Consider the following 15,166-nt stretch of genomic DNA (forward strand, 5'->3'; position numbering starts at 1 on the left):
TTGACAGATTTCTCAATACGGTTTTAGGCACGTTTATTATTTTTTTATTATTGTTTTTGTTTCTTTTCTTCAACCTTTTTTTGGCCATTCTCTCATATTCTTCTTCCTTTTCTTCGTCGCTTTATCTTTGTTGCTCTTGATTTTCTTTTTTGTTATTTTTGTCCTCCTCTTCCTTTTGTTATTTTTGTCCTCTTCTTTCTTTTGTTATTTTTGTCCTCTTCTTCCTTTTGTTATTTTTGTCCTCTTCTTCCTTTTGTTATTTTTGTCCTCTTCTTTCTTTTGTTATTTTTGTCCTCCTCTTCCTTTTGTTATTTTTGTCCTCTTCTTCCTTTTGTTATTTTTGTCCTCCTCTTCCTTTTGTTATTTTTGTCCTCCTCTTCCTTTTGTTATTTTTGTCCTCCTCTTCCTTTTGTTATTTTTGTCCTCCTCTTCCTTTTGTTATTTTTGTCCTCTTCTTCCTTTTGTTATTTTTGTCCTTTTCTTCCTTTTGTTATTTTTGTCCTCTTCTTCCTTTTGTTATTTTTGTCCTCGTCTTCCTTTTGTTATTTTTGTCCTCTTCTTCCTTTTGTTATTTTTGTCCTCGTCTTCCATTCGTTATTTTTGTCATCTTCCTTTGTTGTTTTCCTGGTTTTAATCTTTCTCGTTTGTATGCCTCAGTTTACTTTGGCTGGAATTCACGGTTCTGTTAATTTGTTCCAGCACTGTTCTCGTCTAATCCATTGCTTCCTCCCTAGCTCCTCCCTCCTCTGCCCTCCATTACCTCCCTTCCTCTAATCCTCCCATCTCGCCTTCCTCCGCCTCCTCCTCCCACTCTTCCTTCCCCTCAGATTAAGTTACCTGAGTTTACCCTAAAATGATCACCTGAAATTAATCTACTCGGCCTGGGAGACAGAGAGAGAGAGAGAGAGAGAGAGAGAGAGAGAGAGAGAGAGAGAGAGAGAGAGAGAGAGAGAGAGAGAGAGAGAGAGAGAGAGAGAGAGAGAGAGAGAGAATCGTTTCTGTGTGTAAACATGTTTATGAACGCACTAATTGTCCTTGGTGTGTGTGTGTGTGTGTGTGTGTGTGTGTGTGTGTGTGTGTGTGTGTGTGTGTGCAAGCAAGCAAGCAACCATGACTCGCCGCCATTATTGTTGACAGAGTACACAAGATTTTCCTTCGTAGGGTTACATTGCCTGGTCTTTCCCTCCCTCTCTCCCTCCCTTTATTCCTCTCCTCCACCTCCTTCATTTCCTTTGTCAGTACCACCTTCCCTCCATTAATTATCTTTACTACACTTCTCCCTCCTCTGAACGTCTTCTTCTCCTCCTTCTCCACCTCCTTCACTCCCTCCCTCAGTCCTACCTTTCCTTATTCACTATCTTTACTCCACTTCACAATTCCACCTCCTTTCTTCCCTCCTCTGAACCTCTCCTCTTCCTCCTTTTTCCCTCTCCATGCTCTTCTTGCCCCCTTTTCCTTCCTATCCTCTTGTTTATCATCTCCACTTTTATCCTTCCTTCATATTTCCTTCTATCATTTTATCTCCTTTCTTTCTTGCTTTCTCATAATTGTAACTCCATTTTCGTGCCGCTGTCTTTATTCTCTCTCTCTCTCTCTCTCTCTCTCTCTCTCAGGTAAGGAGGCACAAGCACGCACACCTGAGGTTCAATGTTCCTTTGTTAATAATCACGCCAATTAGAGTGTGTGTGTGTGTGTCTGTGTGTGTGTGTGTGTGTGTGTGTGTGTGTGTGTGTGTGTGTGTGGAGAGAGAGAGAGAGAGAGAGAGAGAGAGAGAGAGAGAGAGAGAGAGAGAGAGAGAGAGAGAGAGAGAGAGAGAGAGAGAGAGAGAGAGAGAGAAAAGGGGAAAGGACAGGTTGAGTTTCCTCCTCCTCCTCCCCCACCCTCCTCCACTTCTTCCTCCTCCTCCTTCACCCTCTTCACCCTCTTCATTCTCATTCATTCTTTGGGTCACTCCCCCTCCCACCCCCTCGCTCGATAACTTGTCAAAGGTCAACGTGAGAGCCCCTGTCACCCACTCTCTCTCTCTCTCTCTCTCTCTCTCTCTCTCTCTAACTCTCTCACGTCAGACCGGAAGTGTAACCTTAGGAGAGACATGAGCTCTCTCTCTCTCTCTCTCTCTCTCTCTCCGTAATTTGCCATGAAGAGCTATTTCCTTTTATCTGTTACGCTATTTATAACTTTATCTTTTCTTATCTTTTTAATTTTATGATTTGCCTAATTATGAGGAGAGAGAGAGAGAGAGAGAGAGAGAGAGAGAGAGAGAGAGAGAGAGAGAGAGAGAGAGAGAGAGAGAGAGAGAGAGAGAGAGAGAGAGAGAGAGAGAGAGAGAGAGAGAGCAGCTGGTTACTAGAGAAACCTTTCGTATACTTTTGTTTTTCTTTCCTCTTCTTAAACACACACACACACACACACACACACACACACACACACACACACACAAACACACACAAATAGACACAGACTCAATTATCTAGAGTATTTTCCATTTCTGTTTCCCTTCTCTCTCTCTCTCTCTCTCTCTCTCTCTCTCTCTCTCTCTCTCTCTCTCTCTCTCTCTCTCTCTCTCTCTCTAACTACATCAAATTTCCCACAGACGGCGAAAAATTTTGCTTGGGCAACAGAGGAAGAGAGGAAAGGGGAGACACGAGGAGAGGGAGGGAGGAGGGAGGAATGGAGGAATGGGAGAGGAAAGGGGAGAGGGGGGGAGGAGGAAAAGAGAGCGAGGGGGAGTTGCCTTGTGAACCGGAGATATTTGATCCTCTCCTTGTGGGCGTTGAGAGAGAGAGAGAGAGAGAGAGAGAGAGAGAGAGAGAGAGAGAGAGAGAGAGAGAGAGAGAGAGAGAGAGAGATGACAGAAAAAATAATACCAAGTTCAAAGGAGTCCATCTATTATCTTTCTCTCTCTCTCTCTCTCGCCATCAAGAAGCCATAGTTGCCTCTTCCATACATCTGAGAGAGAGAGAGAGAGAGAGAGAGAGAGAGAGAGAGAGAGAGAGAGAGAGAGAGAGAGAGAGAGAGAGAGAGATATATATATATATATATATATATATATATATATAGATATATATATAGATATATATATATAAATATGAGAGAGAGAGAGAGAGAGAGAGAGAGAGAGAGCGAGCACATGAACCTGATATAGAACGAAACAATAACGTGATACGCACCACATGACTCTCTCTCTCTCTCTCTCTCTCTCTCTCTCTATCTCTCCAGCCTGCATGATGGGGGCAGGTGGCCAGGCGAGAATAGGGCGGGGACGGGCTGGGCGGGGCGGCGGCGGCGGGGCCAACCAGACACACCAAAATAACCTTAGCTGCAGTGCCTCGGTGCCAAGAACGTTCTGTCGCCTTCCCTGAAACCCCCTATCGTTGTCCTCATGTTTAGGGGGTTTTGAGGCACTTCCACAGGCTCCAGCGGCACCTCCTTCGCATCAGAGTCTCCTTAGGGTGTTAGGTATCCTTTCCAGGCACCCATGAGTCCTTTGAGCCACGAACTTGCCGGGAAATTGAAGCAGAACATGAGGTGGTGAGGTGCGCACTTCCCCGTCGAAGCGAGCCAAGTGACCCAGACACACGCACGCATTCCTTTACTTCCTCCTCGCCCCACGCCGTGTCTTCCGCCCTCTGCATGCCATAGGAAGGAAGATCAGGCCTTCATCTAAAAGCTAAGCGAGTCAATTATCACCAATATCGCCCCTATGGAAGGATATCGGCGTGTGAAAAACAAAAGGCGTGCGTGAGCAGCCGCCATCGCTGAGGCCACGCGGGCAGCCTCTTCTTCTCTTGTCTCGCTCGCCAGTCGCACTCGCCAGCAGGGTCAGTTTGGGTCGAGAGGTTGTGGAGGGAGGGTGTTCTGCGCGTGGCTCGTACATTATTATTTGCGTCCTACCTATTGTGTATATGTCAACCGGTTAATTAGTGGTCTATTAATTTGTCTCTGGTTAATGAACAAGACTGTAAATGTGTACACAGGAAAAAATAATTCAAGAAAATGAGATGTAAAAATAAATCCAAATAAATATACACACATAGAACAACAACAACAACAAGACTGGCAACCTATACAGTGCGCGGAAAGAAAAACAAAACAAAACAAACAAAACAAAACAATCCATCCGGTGATGCGCTTTTGTTTTGACCACTTTTTTGTAACGAATTCGTGAATCACACAAAAAAAAGTGGAAAAAGTGCCCCAATCATCTTTATTTTCCACGTGAGTCGAAGATATTGAGAAGAAAGAGAAAGTGACGCAATAGTGGATGATAATGAAAGGTGATGAACAGGAGGACAGGTGAAGAGTGGATAGTGAAAGAATAATAACATCATCATCATCATCATCAAGAAAAAGGACACCGAAGAGGACGAGGACGAGGACGAAGAAAACATTAACCAGGGAATCTACCTAAGCAACGCCTGCACAACTATAGCAAAGGTAAAGTTGGGGGCACAAGCTATAGCTGCGCGTGGCCTCAGTGCGTATTTCCGTCACACCGGCCCTTGAGCGTGTGGTGCAATACTTTCCAATTATCCTACGATAAATAATAGTAATAGATGGATAGATAGATAGATAAATAGATAGGTAAGGACGTTAATGGAAAGGAGATAGACAAGTAGATGTAGATATAGATAGATAAAAACTAATGGAAAAGAGACGAGTAGATAAAGATGATTAAATAAATAGATTGATGAAGATGAATTGATATATAAGGACAGTAATGGAAAGGAGAGACAAGTATAGAAAATGAGAGAGAGAGAGAGAGAGAGAGAGAGAGAGAGAGAGAGAGAGAGAGAGAGAGAGAGAGAGAGAGAGAGAGAGAGAGAGAGAGAGAGAGAGAGAGAGGGGTATTCTTCAGGTACAAACAAGAGAGAGTTGAAGAGGGCAGGTGAAGGAGGATGAGGAGGAAGAGGGGGGGCGAGAGCAAGTGAGTGGGGGGCATGGGCGGTTTAGAGGGGGGTGGGGGGCACGGGGAGGGGGTCAAGGGGAGCGCTGGCCCCCTCATGGCACCATCATGTCGCAAGGGCCAGTGCCAAGGTTGCAAAGTCTCCTGTTGCCGTGGGTTGCATGTTTTTCAAGACCGTTAACTTATTTATTCACTTAGTGGTTATTTCATTTATCTAAGTCTTATTTATCTATTTGTTTATTCGCTTATTTGATTTCTCGTTTTTTTTTTTTTGGCTTTTCGTTCTCCCTTTTCTCTCTTTCATTCCTCTTCCTATTCATTAACTTCATTTACTCACTTGTTTCTTTATTTCACTTTATCACACTTTTATTTATCTCTTTTTTTTTTATTCGTGTATTTGTTTTCTATTTTTGTCTTTCCTCTTCCTTCCTTTTCTTTCCTCTTTCTCCCTTTCTTCTTCCTATTCATTAACTTCACTAACTTACTTTTTCGTTTATTTCACTTATTCACAGTTTTATTTATCTATTTGTTTATCCGTTCATTTGTTTTCTATTTTTGTCTTTCCTCTTCCTTCCTTTTCTTTCTTCTTCCTCCCTTTCTTCTTCCTATTCATTAACTTCACTAACTCACTTGTTCCTTTATTTCACTTTATCACACTTTTATTTATCTCTTTTTTTTTATTCGTGTACTTGTTTTCTATTTTTGTCTTTCCTCTTCCTTCCGTTTCTTTCTGCTTTTTTCCTTTCTTCTTCCTATTCATTAACTTCATTTACTCACTTATTCCTTTATTTCACTTTGTCACACTTTTACTTATATCTCTTTTTTTTTTTTTATTCGTGTACGGTACTTGATTTCTCTTTTTGTCTTTCCTCTTCCTTCCTTTTCTTTCCTCTTTCTTCCTCTCTTCTTCCTATTCATTAACTTCACTAACTCACTTTTTCGTTTATTTCACTTATTCACAGTTTTATTTATCTATTTGTTTATCCGTTCACTTGTTTTCTAATTCTTGGGTTTTCTCTCTCGTTTCCCTCTTTTTCTGTTTTTGTTTTGATAATTTGGCACGAGTGTTTTTCTATTATTGTTGTTGTTGTCTTCGTGGTATTTGTTTTGTTGTGTTTGTGTGTGCGGGGTGGGGTGGGAATGTTTCGGTGCGTGTGTGTGTGTGTGTGTGTGTGTGTGTGTGTGTGTGTGTGTGTGTGTGTGTGTGTTACCTTTGTTTTGTCATGTTTTAGTGTTTGTGTGGGCGAGAGGGGAGGGAAGGGGCATACGTTTCAACTCCTCATCTTTCTTACTGTTGTGAAGGAACCGGAGGAGGAGGAGGAGAAGGAGGAGGAGGAGGAGGAGGAGCCAAGAAGTGTACGGGAGAGAAGAGTAGAATGAGATAATAATAAAGACGTAGAGAGCAGAAACAACAGAAGGAGGAGGAGGAGGAGGAGCCAAAGAAGTGTAGGGGCGAAGAAGAGTGAGATGATAATAGAAGACTTAAGGCGCAGAAACAACAGGTTCGGAGATGACAATGAGGCGTAATGGAAGACGTAGAGGTGGCAGGTGGAGGAGGAGGAGGAGGAGGAGGGGACTGAAAGGAGGTATGAAGAAGAAAAGAATGGTCAAGAAGAAGAAGAGGAGGAGGAGGCAAAAACACGAAAGAAAAGATCAAAAGAAAGCTTATTATGCAAAGATGAAGCAGAAAAGGAAGAGAAAAAAAAGGAAAGGAAAAGAAAGAGAGACTGATAAGAAGATATGCATGGATGATTGAGAAAAAGAGGATAAGGAAGAGGGACAGAGGAGGTACAAAGGAAGTGAAGAGGGGATAAAGAAGATGAAAGAACAGAGGATTTGAGAACGAAGAGATGAAACAGGAGGAGGAGGAGGAGGAGGAGAAAGACTAAGAAAATGGAAACAATGATGATTGAGAAAAAAAGAGGATAGGGAGGAGGACAGATGAGGTACAAAGGAAACGAAGAAGGGATAAAGAAGATGAAAGAACAAATGGCTTGGGGACGAAAAATGGAAAAAAAAGAAGGAGGAGGAGGAGAAAGAGTAAGAAAATAGAAGCAATGATGATAAAGAAAAGAAGATAAAGGAAGGAACAGACGAGGTACAAAGGAGACGAAAAGGGGATAAAAAAAATGAAAGAACATGATTTAGGGACGAAAAGATGAAGAAGGAGGAGGAGGAGAAGAAAGAGACAGAGAATAAAAGTATAGATGAAGGAGAAAAAAAAGACAAAGAAGTGAGACATATAAAGTGCAAAGGAAAGGAAGAGATGTTAAAAAGATGAAAGAACAGAAGATTTGGGGACGAAAGATGAGACAGAAGGAGGAGGAGGAGGAGGAGGAGGAGGAGGAAAAAGAGTAGGAAGAGGAGAAGGCAAAGATGGGAGAAAGAGAAGACAGAAAAGAAAACAAAGAAAATAGAAAAAAAACCCACGGAAGGTGAAGAAGGAAAAAAAAGATGAGGTAATAAAAGAAACAAAGAGGAAAATGAAAACAAAGACGATGAAGGAGGAGGAGGAGGAGGAGGAGGAGGAGGAGGAGGAGGAGGAGAAATAATAGGAACAGAGTGCAAAAACTGGGAGAGAGAGGAAACAGAGAAAAGAAAACAAACAATGAAGAAAATTAACCACGGAAGGTGAAGAAGAAAAAAAATGTGGAGCAAACAAAGAGAAAAACGAGAACAAACAAAGACGACGAAGGAGGAGGAGGAGGAGGAGGAGGAGGAGGAGATCGCGTGAGTATTCCTGACGAAGAGGCGGCTGGAGGTAAAGAGGCGATTAATCTCCCCAACAACATAATCACAGCCTCTGGTCAACCGCAACGCACACACACACTCACACACCCTCTTAAAACACGCCATCACCCCCCCCCCCCCCGTCTCTCTCTCTCTCTCTCTCTCTCTCTCTCTCTCTGTAAAAAAGAACGCATACATTAAAACGGTAAAGTACAAAGCCACAATGTTTTCTCTACAAACATATCGAATTCTTCACACACACACACACACACACACACACACACACACACACACACACACACACACTCCTGAGAAAAAAAAAAGAAGCCGTTCAAAAGTCTATAAAATAAATAACTTCTTAGATCAACAAACGTTCTCTAAATCAATAAAAAAATAAACGTTTAAAGTCCTGAAAACGTTGCCAGTGAAAAAAAAAAAAAAAAAAAAACCCTAAAAAAACGTTCCAGGAAATTCTAAGACGTTTTTTTGAGAGTTTTATAGGCGTTTTAACTGATAGTAAAACACTTTCTATACTGATAAAGCGCCCTATGACTGCGATAAACTCCCTCGCCGTGATAAAACACTCGTAAAACACCCTTTCTCTTAATTAATCCCCGCCCCCCTCTCTCTCTCTCTCTCTCTCTCTCTCTCTCTCTCTCTCTCTCTCCTTACCACCCGTATGCCTACTCTTCCTCCCTCTCCCTCTCCCTCTCTCTTTAATGCTTCTCTCTCCTTCCCTCCTACTGTTCTCCGCGCCCGTATAATGCCCTCCCTCCCTCCCTTACTTCTTTCCTCTCCCTCCCTCCATCCTTATCTCCTTCCTTTTTCTCCCTTCCCCTCCATACTGTCTCTCCCTTCTTCCTCCTTTCCTACTGTTCTTCTCGCCCATATGTTTTCTCACCCTTCCTCCCTTCTTCTTTACCTCTTTCCTCTTATCTTATCTCCTTCCTTTTTCTCCCTTCCCCGCCATACTGTCTCTCCCTCCTTTACTGTTCTTGCCCTTACCCTCCCTCCCTCCTCTGTTCTCTCCTTTATATCTTTTCTCTTCCTCCTTTCTTATCTCCATCTTTTTCCTCCCTCTCTCTCCCTATTGTTTCTCTTTCTCCTTTCCTTCCTCTGTTCTTCTCGTCCGTATGTGTTCTCTCCCTTCCTCCCTTCTCTTTCCTCTCGTCTTATCTCCTTCCTTTTTCTCCCTTCCCCTCCATACTATCTCTCCCTCCTCCTCCTTCCACTGTTCTTCCTGCCCGCTCTCTTTCTACCTCTCCTTTCTCTCCCTCCTCCTTATCTCCGTTCTCTCCTCTCCATACTGTCTCTTCTTCATTGTTCTACATGCCTAACTCCCTCCCTTCCTTCCCTCCCTACCTCTTTCTCTCCCTTCCTCCCCCCCTCCTCTCCCTCTCCCTCTCTCTCTCTCCCTCCTCAGCCATAACTCAGCACTAATCTCTCAGCCTTCAGCCGCAGTCACTCAGGAATTGTTTAAACGCTGCGGGAACTATGTCACATGCACGCATTTCATCGTGTGTGTGTGTGTGTGTGTGTGTGTGTGTGTGTGTGTGTGTGTGTGAGGGGAAAGGTACCTAGGGGGTGTTGTACAAACGAGGGAAATAAGGAGGAGGAAAGTGGAAGGACAAAGAAAGGGATGAAAGAAGGAAGAATGAATGAAATGCAAAAAGGAAGGACGGAAGGAAGGAAGGAAGGAGAGGAAGGAAGAGTGATAGCAAAGTAGGGGAATGTAAGAAGAGAGGAAGTAGGAGAGGCAAAGATGGGAAAGTATGGTATAAAGGAAGGATGAATAAAGGAAGGAAACAGAGTAAGAAAAAGAGGAAGAGGAAGGATGCTAAAGAACACTAAAAAAAGGAGGTAAAGAAAGACGGGGAAGTAAAAATCAAGAAACCCGCGAACAAAGGAAGGAGGGAGATAAGGTAAGGGCAAGCAGGCAGGAAGGAGGGAGGGAAAATAATAACAGGGAAGGAAGGAAGGAAGGTGGAGAGAGAGGGAGGGAGGGAAGGAGAGTAAGTAGGTGGGAACAGTGTGAGAGAAGGAAGATGGAAGATGCTGTTTACGAGGAAGGAGGGAAGGGGGGAGAGGAGGAGGGAAGGGAGAGGAGATATGAGGGAGTGGGAAGGAAGGGAGTAGCTATGAGAACGGTGTGTGTGGGAGAGTGAAGGGAGAGATGAGGGAGTGAGGAAAGGGTGGGAAAAGGGAGAGGTGGGAAAAGGAGGGAGGAAGGGAGGGGAAGGAAGAGAGAAGGGCTGCATACGGGTATATACAAAATGGAAGAGGAGGAAGAGGACGAAGGAGGAAGGGTAGAGAAGGAGAGGGTGAGAGAGGAAGGGAAGAGAAGGAAAGGGGGTGAAGAGAAAGGGAAGAGGAGGAGAGGGGGAGAGAGGAAGGGAAGAGAAGGAGAGGGTGAGAGAGGAAGGGAAGGAAAGGGGGAGAAGAGGAAGGGAAGAGAAGGAAAGGGTGAGAGAGGAAGGGAAGAGAAGTAAAGGGGGAGAAGAGGAAGGGAAGAGAAGGAGAGGGTGAGAGAGGAAGGGAAGAGAAGGAGAGGGTGAGAGAGGAAGGGAAGAGAAGGAAAGGGTGAGAAGAGGAAGGGAAGAGAAGGAAAGGGGGAGAAGAGGAAGGGAAGAGAAGGAACACAAAGAAACACAAAGGAAGAACAAACAACAGCAGACCTGCTGGTCCTTACGAGGCTGTTTGTGACAAGCTACACTAAATATCTAATCAAAGGTGGAAGATGAAGGACAGCAAAGGCGAAGGCTCCTCCCCACCCCCCCATCCCTCCAGCCAAAGCTGGCAGGAAAGGAAAAAGAACCATGCAGCATGGAAAAACTGCATGGAATTTATGTAGGAAAGAGGAAAGAACTACCATTACTGCTACCACTAACCGGGCGATATAAACGGAAAAGGACACCAGTATTCGAAAGAACTTAACGTTATTATGACAATGAGTAATATCTCAGTTGCTGGTTGGATTCAAAACACTTGTCTAATCTATTCTTGAAGGCCGTAACTGTTGTACTATCAACGACATCACAGGGTAGAGAGTTCCAAACATTAACAACTCGATTGAAGAAGAAGTGTTTAGCTTTGTGCGACGAGAATCTTTTACCACTTATCTTCAAATTGTGATTTCTTCTTGTTCTATTTGATCGATCAATTGTAAAGTAATCTTCCGCATTAATATCACTGAATCCTTTAAACATTTTAAACAATCCTATTAGATCGCCTCGCATTCTTCGTTTTGATAGGCTGAATAAATTTATTTCTTTAAGCCTTTGTTCATATGACAAATTTCTCAACCTAGGAATCATCTTTGTTACTCTTCGTTGAACCCGTTCCAACTTTTCTATGTCTTTTCTGTAGTAGGGAGACCAAAACTGTACACAGTACTCTAGACGGGGTCGAACCAACGAATTATACAGTTTTAATATTACTTTTTCCGATTTATTATTAAAGACTCGTCCGATGAAGCCAACCAATTTGTTTGAAGTTTTAACTACCTCTGAACAATGCTGACCGGGCTTTAAATCGCTTGATATAGTGATTCCAAGATCCTTTTCTCTACTTACTGCAGAAAGTTGTTGGCCATTCATTACGTACCGAACGCGATTGTTATTTTTTCCGATGTGCAACACTTTACATTTGTCAACGTTAAATTTCATTTGCCATTGATTGGCCCAACGTGCAAGTCGATCTATATCTGATTGTAAAGCTTCTTCGTCGAGTGTCGCAGTTACTTTACTAGCAATTTTTGTGTGATCAGCAAATTTTGATACTTTGCAAGTGAGCCCATCATCGATATCCTTAACATAAATTAAGAAGAGCATGGGGCCAAGCACTGATCCTTGAGGTACGCCGCTTCTGACGTCGAGCCAGTTAGATGTAACACCGTTTAGAACTACTCTCTGTTTCCGCTCAGAGAGCCAGTCCACAAGCCAATTGTGAATGTTACCCGAGATACCGTGCGCCGATAGTTTGCTGAGCAATCGTTGGTGGGGGACCTTATCAAATGCCTTTTGAAAATCCAGATATATGATATCTACTGATCTGCTTTCATCGAACACCTCAAAAATATAATGAAAAAAATCAAGTAAGTTAATCAAACACGAACGTTTACTACGGAAGCCATGTTGCGAATTATTTATTATATTATTTTCTTCGAAGAATTTCACCATATTGTCGCGAATGATAGTCTCCATTAACTTACAAACAATCGATGTCAGGCTAATTGGTCGATAGTTTCCTGGATGAGACTTGTCCCCCTTTTTGAAAATTGGTGTGACATTTGCAAGTTTCCAATCTGACGGAACTTTTCCAGCAGGTGAGAGAGGAAGGGAAGAGAAGTAAAGGGTGAGAGAGGAAGGGAAGAGAAGTAAAGGGTGAGAGAGGAAGGGAAGAGAAGTAAAGGGTGAGAGAGGAAGGGAAGAGAAGTAAAGGGTGAGAGAGGAAGGGAAGAGAAGTAAAGGGGGAGAGAGGAAGGAAGAGAAGAAGGGGGAGAGAGGAAGGAAGAGAAGAGAGAGGAAGGAAGAGAATAAAGGGGAGAGGAAGGAAGAGAAGTAAAGGTGAGAGAGAGGAAGGAAGAGAAGTAAAGGGGAGAGAGGAAGGGAAGAGAAGGAGAAGGGGGGAGAGAGGAAGGAAGAGAAGGAAGGGGAGAGAGAGGAAGGAAGAGAGGAAGGGGAGAGAGAGGAAGGGAAGAGAAGTAAAGGGTGAGAGAGGAAGGGAAGAGAAGGAAAGGGGGAGAAGAGGAAGGGAAGAGAAGGAAAGGGGGAGAAGAGGAAGGGAAGAGAAGGAAAGGGGGAGAAGAGGAAGGGAAGAGAAGAAGGGGAGAAGAGGAAAGGAAGAGAAGGAAAAGGGGAGAAGAGGAAGGAAGAGAAGTAAGGGGAGAAGAGGAAGGGAAGAGAAGTAAAGGGGGAGAAGAGGAAGGGAAGAGAAGTAAAGGGGGAGAAGAGGAAGGAAGAGAAGGAAAGGGGAGAAGAGGAAGGAAGAGAAGTAAAGGGGAGAAGAGGAAGGAAGAGAAGGAAATGGGGAGAAGAGGAAGGGAAGAGAAGGAAAGGGGGAGAAGAGGAAGGAAGAGAAGTAAAGGGGAGAGAAGGAAGAGACGGACAGGGGGAGAAGAGGAAGGGAAGAGAAGTAAAGGGGGAGAAGAGGAAGGGAAGAGAAGGAAAGGGGGAGAAGAGGAAGGGAAGAGAAGGAAAGGGGGAGAGAGGAAGGGAAGAGAAGGAAAGGGGGAGAAGAGGAAGGGAAGAGAAGGAAAGGGGGAGAAGAGGAAGGGAAGAGAAGGAAAGGGGGAGAAGAGGAAGGAAAGAGGAGGAGAGGATGAGAAGAGGAAGGGAGGAGAGTAGGAGTAGGAAGGGTGGCGTACACACACACACACACACACACACACACACACACACACACACACACACACACACACACACACACACACACACAAACAAGACCCCCTCCCATAAAAAAACAGACCATCACAAGCTTAAAAACAAACAAGCAAAAACAAACTCGCGTAATGAACAAAATAATTAGGAGCGTGATGCAACTAATAACAGGCTCATTAAAGTGTCATTAGCAAGGCCCGTCCTCCCATTTGTCTTTGTTAACACTTAATAGAAAAAGGGAAATGAGAGTTACACGATACATTAAAGAAGCGGAAGATGGAGAAAAAATGTAAAAATGATGATACGAAGATGGGAAATATGATGGAGGAGGGTGAGAGGAAGAAGAGGAGGAAAGGAGGATAGTTAATGAAGCAAGAATGGAAAGGAATAAGGAAAGTGAATGAATAGATAATATGACAAGAAGGATGATAAAGATGTAGATGGGAAATATTATAACATAAGAACATAAGAACATAAGAACGTAAGGAGTCTGCAAGAGGCCGGTTGGCCTATACAAGGCAGCTCCTGTACACTCAACCCCACCTAATCTCACCATCCATGGCTTTATCTAACCTCTTCTTGAATGTATCTATGGTATTGGCACCCACAACATGGCTCCCAAGCCTGTTCCATTCGTCCACCACTCTATTAGTGAACCAATTCTTGCCTATGTCTTTGTTGAATCTGAATTTGTCTAACTTAAAACCATTTCCACGCGTCCTACCTGGCTCTTTCACTCTCAAAATTTTATTGACATCCCCTTTATTAAATCCCTTCATCCATTTATAAACTTCGATCAAGTCTCCTCGCACCCTTCGCCTTTCTAGAGAGTGTAGATTTAACTGCTTTAGCCTGTCTTCATAAGGCAAGTTCCTCACCCCCTGAATCATCTTCGTCATCCTCCTCTGTACAGATTCTAACATCTTGATATCCATTCTATAATAGGGGGACCAGAACTGAACTGCATAATCGAGATGAGGTCGAACTAGTGCTAAGTAAAGTTTGAGGATGACTTCAGCGCTCCTATTGCTCACGCTCCTTGAGATGAAACCTAGTACTCTGTTTGCCCGATTTTTAGCCTGAATGCATTGAGCCCTAGGACGGAGGTCAGCGCTCACTAGGACTCCTAAGTCTCTCTCCCGCCCAGACCTGCTTAGAGGAGTGTCATTTAACCCCTTCAATACAAGCAGACAAAACATAACCTCCATGCCATATCCTGGTTTTACAGACTACGTAGAATAGTCCAATGACCATGACGCACATACAGCGTCTCTAGGATATGGTTCGAGAGATGAAATGACTCATATACTGCGTCATGGTACTGAAGAGGTTAAGGAGTAATTGTGTAAGGGGTTTTTCCTACCTACACTCAAAATGCTACACTTCCCGACATTGAATTCCATCTGCCACTTCCTCGCCCAATCATATAGTCTGTCAAGCTCATACTGGAGAACGGTAGCGTCGCTGTCTGATTGGATTACTCTACCGATCTTGGTATCATCTGCGAACTTACTGACATCGCTACTGATTCCTGTGTCCAAGTCATTGATGTAAATAATAAAAAGCAGAGGACCCAGCACCGACCCCTGTGGGACTCCACTCGTAACACTGCCCCATTCAGATTTCTTACCATTGATTTGCACTCTCTGCTTCCTACCACTAAGCCACGCCCTGATCCAGCTCAAAACTTTCCCATCTACGCCGTGAGCCTGTAATTTTAGTAATAGCCGGTGATGAGGGACTTTGTCGAACGCTTTACTGAAATCTAGATATAATATGTCATAGTTTTCATCTCTGTCCACCGCCTCGATTACTTTAGTGTAGAAGGACAACAGGTTAGTAAGGCAAGACCTACCCTTTGTGAACCCATGTTGTGAGTCATGAATTAAATTATGCTTTTCTAGATGGTCCCGAATGCTCCTGGCTATAATCGACTCTAACATCTTTCCCACAACTGATGTTAAGCTAATTGGGCGATAGTTTGAGGTGGCTGACTTGTCTCCCTTTTTGAAAATCGGCGTCACATTAGCTACTTTCCATTGATTGGGCACATACCCAGAATTTACCGACATTTTAAAGATATCGGCAAGAGGGCCACTAAGGACTTCCTTGCACTCTTTCAGAACCCTTGGGAATACTTCGTCTGGGCCCG

General features: G+C 43.7%; 1 protein-coding gene across 1 annotated transcript in view; it reads left to right on the top strand.

The window, feature by feature from the left end:
- The first annotated feature begins 3,428 nt into the window (after positions 1-3,428).
- Positions 3,429-15,166, top strand: part of LOC126980358 (irregular chiasm C-roughest protein-like) — a 65,293-nt gene continuing 53,555 nt past the window's right edge. Inside the window, exon 1 of the mRNA XM_050830145.1 lies at positions 3,429-4,437. The gene's annotated coding sequence lies outside the window, so the exon portion shown is untranslated. The remainder of the gene's footprint in view (positions 4,438-15,166) is intronic.

This window comes from Eriocheir sinensis, chromosome 44 (assembly GCF_024679095.1).
Source record: "Eriocheir sinensis breed Jianghai 21 chromosome 44, ASM2467909v1, whole genome shotgun sequence".
In the NCBI taxonomy this organism is placed as follows: Eukaryota; Metazoa; Arthropoda; class Malacostraca; order Decapoda; family Varunidae; genus Eriocheir; species Eriocheir sinensis.